This window comes from Periplaneta americana, chromosome 5, assembly GCF_040183065.1.
Source record: "Periplaneta americana isolate PAMFEO1 chromosome 5, P.americana_PAMFEO1_priV1, whole genome shotgun sequence".
NCBI classification, from domain to species: Eukaryota; Metazoa; Arthropoda; class Insecta; order Blattodea; family Blattidae; genus Periplaneta; species Periplaneta americana.
Genome location: NC_091121.1, coordinates 35042990 through 35055585, shown reverse-complemented (window position 1 = coordinate 35055585; position 12596 = coordinate 35042990). Strand labels below are relative to the sequence as shown.

Sequence of the window (12596 nt, the reverse complement as noted above, 5' to 3'; positions counted from 1 at the left end):
TTATTACAGTAACTTGTGAGTGAATCGAGGACAGGTAAGATTAAAATAGCTTCTTATGCACAGAAAACTTGATAGGCTATTCTGCACATTCGTTTCCTGTATTTCCTAAAATAATTTTTATGACCATATGAGTGGTCTCTGGATCAAAAGATCGCATTTTAATTATGCAAATACAATTTAAATAAAGTAACATAATAAACGATTTATCCTTATATCAAACACGAATGTTCCCTGGATCAAATGTCCTATTTCAATTATGTAATTACTTTATATTTATTTCTAACGGGTGCAGCTGAGCGCACGGGTACGGCTAGTTTAATATAAATGCATTACGGAACAAAATACCGGTACTTATGTTAAATACAATGTAAAACAACTACTGTATTACAATAAAATTAATTAAGTAACTTTATTTATTTTTCTACTCACTCCGTTATTTATTTATTTGTGTATATTTGGTTATTTATTTATTTATTTATTTATTTATTTATTTATTTATTTATTTATTTATTTATTTATTTATTTATTTATTTATTTATTTAACCCAATTATATGGCAGAGAAACAAGTACCTTTGAAATACAAAGTTAAATTCATAAACGCTTCTCATGACTGTATTAATATTCTACTACCGCATCATAAATAGGAGAGACAACTATTTATCCATGTACTTTTGTAAACATTTTGTCTGATAAGAACTTGAACTTGTGTGGTTTAACTACTCTGTCTGGAAAGTTTTGTATCTTCTCCATTTACATAGGCCGTTCTTGCAAAACGTACTTGTTTAATGGCGCAGTGTACAAGATAATAAGGGGTTGGCTGTATTAAATATGTAGCACTTCAGGTGCCAGTGAAATCGTTATGTTGTTAACACTTGTGACACAGTTTTTAGCCTCTTCAACACTATAACAACTTGAATAAAGTATTCTTGTAAAACTTTAAACACTTGGTTTTATGTGCTCTCATGTGACGATATATGTATAGCATATGCTTCCTGTAAAAGTGGCTCAAATCCTACTATATTTCTTCTCATAAATATTATCTTAGTGCAATCGCCATTATAATCATTAACATCATAGTCATCACCGCTTCCTAATTAATGTTCTTTTCCTCTCCTCGCCATCGTAAAGATTTCATCTCCAACATCAGACTTCATGTCCACAATACCGTAATTCTGTCTTCTCCATCATCATAGCGTTTTCTCCTCTTCCAACAGCGTCATTGAATACACTATAACTTTCTTTTCCTTGTAATAATATTCACATAATATTTAACTGAATAGTTTTTAACATGGAACGTTTCTCTCCGTACCATTAAAAAAATAACCAAAATTAGAACATTGCCCCTTATGGGAATTCCGTCGACGCCACCCACAATGCATTCGTTAGTTGAACAAATTCATTTATTCATTCATGGTCCAAATTATGCTTCTGCTACAACATTGAACAAATAGAATGCGCAACTTACACTTATTATGTTAGCGGATCCTTTCTGCATTCTCAGTGACTGCGTGTATCACAGCATATCCTTAAAGAAGCCACACAGTCATCCATAAAATCTTCTCTTTAAACAGCCATTCCTAGCAATGATGGCATATTAATTAATAAATAAACAATTTATTTCTATGCATAATTATTTCAATGATTGATATCTTTAAAAAGGAAGGGCTATGTTAAAAACAGATTTGTGATTTTGATATCAGATGGGCTAGGGAAACATTCACGCGAAATATAAAAGCTTAAGGGGGGAATATACACGTTTGAGCGTAAAACAGTTATTTTTAAATTATTTTTTTTTTAAACATTGAACACTTGTTTTATGCGAGTGAAGGAATTTTTGCAATATGTACAATATTTTGGTAGATATGACCATAAACGTGCGAGGGTGCTCTTATTTAGCTCTCCACACATAACTAAGGAAGAGACTAGTGAAGTACTCTGTGTGGAGTGTGACATTGTATGAGGAAGAAAATGGACATTACGATGAAGTGAAGAGAACATTGAACAAATAGAATGCAAAAGCATTTGAACTGTGGATATGGAGAAGAATGGAACGTGTGAAGTGGACAGACAAAATAAGAGATGAAGTTGTGTGGGAAAGAGTGAGTGAAGAGAGAATGATGCTGAAGCTGATCAGGAAGAGGAAGAGGAATTGGTTGGGTCACTGGCTGAGAAGAAACTGCCTACTGAAGGATGCATTGGAAGGAATGGTGAACGTGAGAAGAGTTCGGGGTAGAAGAAGATATCAGATGATGTTATTATGTTTTATTTAACGACGCTCGCAACTGCAGAGGTTATATCAACGTCGCCGGATGTACCGGAATTTTGTCCCGCAGGAGTTCTTTTACATGCCAGTAAATCTACTGACATGAGCCTGTCGCATTTAAGCACACTTAAATGCCATCGACCTGGCCCGGGATCGAACCCGGAACCTTGGGCATAGAAGGCCAGCGCTATACCAACTCGCCAACCAGGTCGACGATATCAGATGATATACGATATTAAGATAAATATGGATGATATGAGGAAACGAAGAGGAAGGCAGAAAGTAGGGAAGATTGGAGGAAACTGGGTTTGCAATGAGAGACCTGCCCTTGGGCAGAACATTAAATGAAATGAATGACATAAGATATGTTTAACACTCTTTTCCCGTAACTTGTATTTTTCAAAACCGTTTTTGTGATAACGCGGCAAGTTTTATACCGCAGTAAAATGTTGCATGTAACTGTCTGTCATACCTGTGAACAAGATGAACTACAATTATTTCTGTAACATTTATATTTATTTTAAAAAATTACCTAATATACACTAAAAATTTAACTTCTTATAAGAAATTAAGAAAAAATACTTCTATTGTAGATGTTTCAAAGATTGTAGTTCATATTCTTTATTTGACATTCAGGAATAAATAGAAAAAAGAATGGCTCAGGCATTATCACAAAAACGGCACATCAGTGCACGAAAAACGGTCACTTTTTTGTTATGATAATTACTCATAATGGTGAAACTTTTAGTAAATCTGAAAATAGTCATAATAGGAATTAAACAAAGTTTTATCAACAGTAATCTCACTAGAGGGTTTGATTTATCTAGCGAAAATCAAAACTCGAGTGGGATGTAATTGACTATTACACGATTAGAAGAAAGTAGACTATATAATGATTAGAAGTAACAAAGTGTACAATAAAATATTAATTCGCTTACGAAAATACAACTGTCTTCAAATGTATTATTGTACCATCTCAACATTACGCTACATGGCAGTAGTGTTTTATGATGATGTTTTCTTGTTACCGGTATCAGTTGTGCCAACTATGGAATCATCATTGAACTCTGTGGACTGTTACTAGTCAAGAAGGCTTTGTTGATTCAGTTTCATTTTTATTAAAACATTTGCATACTATTTCAATCATCCGGATCCCAGTAATCAACGTCACTTGACAGGTGATTTTCAATAAATCTTAGTATTAAACAATCTCTGATACGTGACTATCCATAATATATAGCAGAAGCTATAACAAACATAACCTAAATAATATAAACAAGTGTTAGAAAAGTTTTAATTAGGGATGATGATATAAACAAGAAAAGTTTTAATTAACGATGATGAAATAAAAAATTAATATTGGTAATTTTAAAAGAAACAATTATTGAAAGTACAATTTTCAAATTTGAATATTTTAGTGGTTGGTGGTTCAGTTTGATGTTATATTGGACGTGTGCGTAAAAGAAGTGAACTCGTTGGTGTACATGGTGTATCCCTCAACTCATTCAGGATTTCCGAATGGTGCTCTTCATATATGACCAGTGATCTTTATTAATTCTTGTTCTTGAATGCCAAAATGCGAGTCATATTTGAAAGTGATGTGCATCGACTGGAGTGGTTTGTAATTTTCTGTTTTTTGACGGCCAGACCAGAGCAGTTTGAAATGTTGGCAAACAAAGAAACAAATGCTAGGGTAGTGATAAAAATAAACAAATGCTAGGGACGCGATAAAATTAAACAAATGCTAGGGACGCGATAAAATTGTGCGATAAGCAGCCATGATTGGTTGAAAGACGTCCTTTCGTGCCGTTTTATTGGTCGAAAGTAGTGTGACGTAGTAAAAGTGTAATAGTCATTGATACTTTAATTATCACAGGATTAATAATTTTAGTATTTCCTTACCTATAATATACCTCAAATATCACTCATTTAAATACTAAAGTTAAAATGTAATAAGTTATTTAAACTGCCAACTGTTTAAAACGATCTCAGAGAAGCAGCAACGAATGATCCTAAGTTGGCCATGGAAGAAGCTGCAGTGGAGAACTTAAGAACAGTTCTATCATTTAATAATAATGTTATAAAGTAGGACATCACTATAGTAAATGCAATTCTAAAAATACAACCAGAAAGTATAAAGAAAAACTTTAAAATGTTATATTACACTTTATAAATGTATTACTTATTCAATTGGATGAAACGAATACTTACGAAGCAACTCTTATACCGGAAACCATAGTTAACACAATATGGCGACTACCTCATAGCAAGAGATACTGGTAATGCACCTTGCGTGTTCAACGAAATTCTCACGCATCATGCATCAAGTTACTGCTGCTAATTTTTGGCCAAATATCGTATCTTAACGAAAATGACGAGTGCCGAACTTTGGAGATCTGGCGAACTTAGAGATGCTTACCTTATAATGCGAAGGTTGGGATTACTCACTAGACAAACAACTACTTAAACATTCTTCCTTCCCCTGTCCCCGCTGAGGGCAGGCTCCACTACTGGGCATTGTCAGTATTCATCTCTCAGCTCGGTCATTATTAGGGACCGGATTTTTATGTAATATCAAGGTGTGAAATATGTACATATTTACGTAAGAAAAATAACCTTAATATGTACCAAAATGTGTAAAAATCATGAAAATATTTAATATCAATATCTGGCAAGTATAGGATAGGCAAGACTCTCCAGTTGTGATTTCATAGAGCACCCGAATTTTTTACCACACACTTTCCATCTGTAGTGAAAGCTTCGTTCATCGCAATCCATGATTTTGTTTTTGTCGTTAGGATTGAAGATACAGGGGCCATTTTAGTTAGCTAAAAGCAGTAGATAACCTTTATAGGTACTGTAAGTACTAAAACTAGAGAACTGAGTGAAATGAATGACACAACAGTACTGCAAGCACTGTTTCGCTTTACTGGATTAGGAGAAAATAAGAGGAGATGTGGGACACATGCATTTTAGCTGCTTCCTGTAAGAAACAAGTACTTACTAAAACCTCAAACTATAGGCATTTACAAACTGTTGTTTGAAAAGTGACATTCCTGTCTCATTCAGAAGGGTAGGATTATTCTAACCGAGAACCATACTTTCTATTTGCTCGGAAAATCCCATTTTGTATTAGGTCTACTAAATTTAAAATAAAAAGGTCAAGCAATGACCTGAAAGTCTCATGTCAGACTTGACAGGGATTTTCTCTGGAAGGATTAGGAAGAGGGTGGGTAAGGTTGCAAATTGCATGGGAACGGCTTGTTAAGACGTGTGCAGAACAATTATAGTTCAAGACAAATCATGTCGTCCTTGTCCCATCCACCGCATGAAGGCAACTCTACTTCATGGATAAATATTATATATTTATTCATGGCTACTTTCTTAGTGATTTTTACAATACAAGGTAGTTGTTTTGTTCACTCATATTTACAATGGGCGGTATGGAGTGAGTGCTCTATTACTTCGTGGAACTAAGGACATTATGTTTCGTCCCGAAATATATCCTTTCTTGGGTAGGTAAAAAGAATTTTCAAATCTGTGTAACCTATTTCAAATTGTATACTTCCCCAGCAGAAGTTTTTTGTTTTCCTTTCAGAGAAGTAAAAATGAATAAAATTCCTAAATATGTAGATTTATGTAATTCCAAGCCATAATAAGTAAATATGTAAAAATATGTAGTATCAAATTTTAACATATTATTGGTAATTACAAGATTCGCAAAGATTTATTATTTATATACGGTTAGGTTGAAAGGAATATAATATGTAATTACATAAAAATCCGGTCCCTAACCATTATCATTACCATCTTCATATCTTGTCATTCTCTACCGAGAAAGCACTTAAAGATGTGATAGTATTAAATGTAGAACTAGCGTTATTGTAGTGATTGCTTCAAATAAAATTCATACTGTCATATTCTTCCATTTGACAGAGTCTTAGATTAAATGGTAACAACCGTGTGTCTGTTTTGTTCCAAAAGTATTGAAAAGCTGAGTGTTTTCACAAGAGCTCCTTGTCAGTCGTATGACAGCACTCATAATGACCACTAGTGGAGGAGTTGCAAATGTTTGTTACAATATAGCACTCTGGTGGACATTTGTTGAAATGAAAGCAAAACATTCGCATCACGGTCCTACGTTGAACATAACGTAGTATCAACAGCACAAATGGCTTTCCACGTATTATTAATTATTTACTTAAAAGTAAACATGCTATTAATGAATTACTGGATGCAAAATGTAATGTGTGTGTTTAAAATCGGATACAGAAGTACGATTAAAAAAAATGAAACTTGGCATGTTTCTGGAAAGGCAACAAAACCGCATACCATTATTCAAATGGATAAATTGAAGAGTTGCAGGGAGTAGAATGCTAAATTAACAAATTATTTCATGGAGGATTGAATAAACAACGATTCAAAGAGATAATCCCGTGGGGACAAAAATATGAGTGTAAAGCCAACAAATAGGATATAAAACGAAAGCAGAAATGACGCTTCCCTCGTATTACAAACAGTCTGCTCAAACTTTGAATGGTTTTCGGCATATATATTCCCCTCCTGTTACATATGTATTATTTCAAACGTGCAACATGTTGGGCTGGCATTTTAAAACGAATATAATGAACAATGTCACTCTGCCAATAACCTAATTATTAATGTTAAAAATTACAACTCCAGTTTTTACTAAAATCTGTTCTTAAAAGTTAAAATACGTAGACTTGATTTGAATTGAACTTGTGTTCACTTTATATCACTACTCAATCATGTCGAATTTTCCAAAATATTATGTGTAGTGAAGGTAAACTTTTTGTGGGTAGAAGAATCAACGCATGATGGAGAAACCGGGTATTAAATTGTGTATATATATATATATATATATATATATATATATATTGTGACAGCGACGTGAGATTCGAACTCACGACCAGCGTCCCACAAGAAAGCAGATCGCGCGGGCTTCACGGAGCACTGAGGGACGGCGCGCGGCGAGAGGGGAAAGGGCCTACCCGACGAGGGAGAGTGCGCGCGCGCAACTGCTGCGTACGGAAAAGGGGGGTCGGACCCTCCCGACTCTTCGAGAAGTGCGTCGAAGTGGAGATATCCAGATAATTCTCTGCACACCTGTAGACATTTCTCGCAACTATGATTTCGCTATAAAAGAAGAAAAGCCAGCGAACTCGAGCAGTTTTCAGTTGATTAGTCAGCCAGCCAGTGAGTAAGCCAGAGCAAGCAAGCCAGTCTTGTGTACCGGAGTTCGACTCGAGTGTGCGTCCGCAACTGCGTCAGCATCCGAAGGCCTGAGTTCGAGTGCAGTGGACCGCAGTTGGAGGGACCTGAGTTCGAGTGCAGTGGACCGCCGTTGGAGGGACCTGAGTTCGAGTACAGTGAACTGTCTCTGAAGGTCTGTGGTTCGAGATATTGTGAACTCGAGTGACTGAGCTAGAAGAACTGTGAACTGAGAACTGATAGTTCTGATTTGTAAATAGTGCTTTGTAAATATTAGTTAAGATTAACAGTTCATTGTTGTTCGTACTAGTCCAAGTAAATTGTCATTGTCGTCGGTGGAGTGCTATAACGAATACTGTGTTGAGTGAAAATCGAATTGTTGACGAGAGCGTTTAAGGCGAATTGTAGAAAGGAATTATTGTTGGAAGAATAAAATCCTATTGTTGAGTTGAAATAAATTTACAATATATATAATGATAAAAACACACTAGTTAGGTCAATAATACAGTGTTCATTAATTTGATACTTTTATTCAATTTTATTATACATTATTACAGTTTCTTATAACATTTTAATTTACCACATGCATGTACAGAAGATATAACACATATTGCTTATTCAAAAATCAATTATATATATATATAATTTGAAGTGGTAATGGAAATTACGGGAAAACGGCTTAACGGATTTTAATGAATGACTCGTCATTTTGAAGCTTGTCATCCAAGGATTTTCAGAAAAATAGTAACTTTCAGTGAAGCGTTAATTTTCGTACATAATTTTCATGTTTTCCAAAATCCATCTTTCGTCAGTTTTGAGAACTAATTGCATTTCAGAATAAAACAAAACACACACTACAATAAACAACAGCCTATTACACGAATGCCATGACCTGCAGGATTGCTGACATATTTAGAGTTCAATTTCAATTGGTTATTAAAAATTTTAAGAGTTACTAAAAATTTACAGGTCTGATTTTGCGGTGTACAGCTGTGTATTGGATATTAAAATCTACAAAACTTGAAGTGTTTGATGCCATTATAGTTAATGATATGATGTGACTATTTTTTTTATTAATTATACATATTAATGCTATAAGATCAATGATATGAAAGTGAAACGTTTTGGGGTTATATAAGTAGATGTAAAGAATATCTTAAATTAGATCTTCATATTTTCCATAATTTACTGAATGGCGGCTATTATATAACCACAAAACTTACGTAAGATGATATTGTTATTAAAAGTCATTTTCATATACTTAATAGCGGTGTGGTGTAGATATTTATATACGTCATTATCTTCAGTATTGGATCGAGAGAGAGAAAAAATTACAGTTCCTAAGGAAAGGTCAAAAGATATTACTTACTGATAAAATAAGAGGCTTACAAAATTTTGTAGTCTCCCGATCATTTCAGCAAGATCTCTTAGCAGGATAAAATGATTTTACCCTCTACATTTCAAGCAGCAGCAATACCAAGGTGCTATGTCTATTATTCGAAAGCATAGCAAACCTGACTTGTTTTAACTTTCACCTACAATCCATAATAACCTGAAATAGCTATTGCTTTACTCCCACATGAAAAACCCACTGATCGTCCTGACATTGTTACTTGAGTTTTCGAGTTGAAACTAAAAAACTAAGGTGGATAGGTTCAAGAAAAAGTATTTTGTATAAAAAAAACATGGAAGCAAATAACTTTCAGAATATCTGGTATTCTTCATTGAAAATCAATCTGAAAAAATTTTATTTGAACGTATAATGAACTCAGTTTGCAGCATTTGCTGCACAAGCCACTAGTATTTTATATTTTTAACTATTCCCGTCAATGAAAGACGTTTACAAAGTATCATAATTTAAGATAATCTTTCTATTTTCCCATTTGTCACTTTTTAATTTTTTAAATATAACTAGTCAAGTTATTAATTATAATTGCTTTCGTTTTGCAGTCGTTGTAATTAGTCACTGAAGATGGAGAAGGATCTCCGAAACATGTCTAACATCTTCAATAAACTTATTGTACTTATTAGTGTTCATACATCTGTAACATATCAGCTTTAATGTATTTCATATATCTTATAGAATAAGGAAATAAATAGGTCTAATATTATTTATTTTGTTTCATTTATTTTTGACTTTATAAAATCAATATCGGGGAGACACTAGAAAAATCCGGGTGAGGAAAGAACGGAAAGAAATCAGGCAAGAAAAAGTATAAGACTAATTAGACTTGTGATAATTTAAAAATCGAAAGACTTCTGACACTGAATCCTGTATTTAAAATGATTACAAACGAAAGAGATTTTAAATGGTATATTACATGCATTTGCACGTATAATATTTTAACAAATTATTAACACTGCTACTTAATACAGCAGATATCAAAGTCCCATTAAGAGCTTGTAGCTCTTTTAAAATTAAATATGAATCAAGATACGCTGTTCAAGCTTTTTAAGTGTGGTTTCAGATTTGATGTAGGTCTATTCCTTTTGAAATTGTAAACATTTAATTGTAACAATAAAGTCACTCAGGAAGAGGAAAAGGAATTGGTTGGGTCACTGGCTGAGAATACTGCCTACTGAAGGATGCACTGGAAGGAATGATAAACGGGAGAAAAGTTCGGAGGCTGAAGAAGATACCAGATGATTGAGGACATTGAGGTATATGGGTTATAGATGGAGACAAAGAGGAAGGCAGGGGATAGGAAAGATTGGAGGAAGCTGGGTCTGGCCTTGGGCAGAACGCTATGAATGAATGAATGAATTAATGAATAAAGTCGCGTGGAAATTTTAAAGGCTGTATTATGTATTAATATTTCCTGTACTTAAAAATTTTATTAGCACATTATGCAACGAGCCTATAATGATAGTAATTAAGACGCGAGTATGTTTGTTTATGACACGAGCGCAAGCGATTTTCATAATTTTCATACGAGCATCTTAATTACCATTATAGGCAAGTTTCATACGACTTTTTATACTCGACCATATTTCTAACTTGAAATTATTCAGAAGTATTCATTTTATTCGTATCTAACTGAAGAGCGGAAGTGACCTTGTGCATAGCTCGTAAATTGTGAGATGTGCGCAGACGCGAAAGTATTGATTTTTTCCGAGGCCGAATGTCATTGACCTTGATATAACGTAGAGAATAAGATGAACATTAGTCTTGATATAACCTGGAAATTAATTTAGAATTGAAAAACGAGATGACAAATTGAATTTATTTGAATATTATTTACAATTAACGCTAATTATTATAGTAACAGAACATAACCTTCTGCGACAGTATTGGATTTCCAGCCTCCGTGACTTTTCGCTAATTCTCTTTCGATTGCATATCCGAGAATAATCGAAAACCTGAACTTTAATGAATAGGTGTACTTTAATGACATGCATTAAAAGACTGCTACCAGGTGTATAATTACTACATTTCGGCATGGTCGAGCATAACATAATATAAAGTACCCTGGACTCTGTCAGCCATAATAAATTCATTTCAATTAAAAAATAAATAATTACGTAGCTTATGTAAATTTGTCAAGATAATACAACGCCATTTGTAGAATATACTAAATTCAGTAGAGGTTCCCGTTTATTATTCTTACAGCCCCAAGCAAGGAATGTGAAGCCTAAAAGGAAAATCAATAGTTCTAAAATTATCTTACGATATTTGAGGGAATTTTCACAGAATTACAACGGCCTGAGTGACAGCATTACTGGTCATTTGAAAGGGAAGAAATGTTCTTAGAATTACATTGTAGTTAGTTAATATATCGCTTTTCAGTACCAATAATAAAGTATAAAAACGATATTAGAAATGATTACATTATAGAAAACGCTTTTTATGTGGAACTGTAAGAATTTAGCTATACATAAACGTTACCACATTGCTTGCCATTATGACGGAAGCATTCTTATGTGCAATCGAACAGAAAATGTGATTTTCATATTCGCGTGAATTTTAAAAGGCTTCTTGTGTATATGTTTATTGAATAACAATTTAAGGAAATAAAATACAACGCCATTACAACTGACAACATGATGAGAGAGCTTTATAAATTATTCTGAAACCCGTGAAACTTACGTGAAATTATGACTCAACTTCGTGATATATACCTAGTATATTCGAATGGAAGATATCTTGAATAAATAAATGTATATATGCATAAATAAATAAACACATAAATAAGTATATATGAGTAAAAAGTAAATGAATAATTGAATAAGCAAATAAGTCAAACTCTTACGGAACCACCTATATGGACTCTAATTCAGTGTACTGAAAAAACAGACGCACCATTATCATTTTTCTTTCTCTTATTAGCTTTCATTGCTTCTTTACTTGTAACTTTTTTTTATTCTGTAAACTGCCATTGTTTGTTTGTTTGTTTGTTTGTTTCTTTGTGTACTTGTTTACTTTTTTCTTACTCTGTTATCTTTCATCATCTATTTGTTCTTGTATTGTTTTGTATGCTTTGTCTAATAGCAGCCTCTAATTTGAGGAAGCTCTGGTAAATAAAAAAAATATATATGTGTGTATATAAATGCAAAAATAAATGAACACATAAATAAGTATATATATATATGAGTAAAAAATAAATAAATGTATAATTGAATAAGCAAATAAGTAAATAACACAAAAAGAAATAAGAACAACAGTTACATCACAGATAAAAGTGAACTTCATGGAAATAGAAAAGGATATTTTTCGCAATTGTTCTGTTGTCTGTTGTCATTTATTGAATGATAGAGATACTATGTTTGCACGATTTCCTGGGTATTTCCGTAACAGCACAATTTACAATAGTACCCGTATTAGGGGCAGGTTTGAAGCTCAGGAATTTAGTGGCATATTGCTAGGTAACACACCTTTATGTTTCTATTCCTAATCCTTATAATGAATATGTAGTTATAATCATGTCCATATTAGAACAAGAGTATCTGTCGAATATAAGCTTCATTTTGTGTCTGGAAAAGATAATTCTACATCTGTTTTGCACAACAATATAAAGGAGACTGTTGTACAGAAGTGGCAAAAAAAAAACGGGTCGACCCTTGTAGCTGATAAAAAAGAATCCTGTACTGTGTATTGTATCA

General features: G+C 33.4%; 1 protein-coding gene across 1 annotated transcript in view; it reads left to right on the top strand.

The window, feature by feature from the left end:
• Positions 1 to 12596, top strand: part of LOC138699525 (neural cell adhesion molecule 2-like) — a 1056814-nt gene that overhangs the window by 158744 nt on the left and 885474 nt on the right. The gene's annotated exons all lie outside the window — the stretch shown is intronic.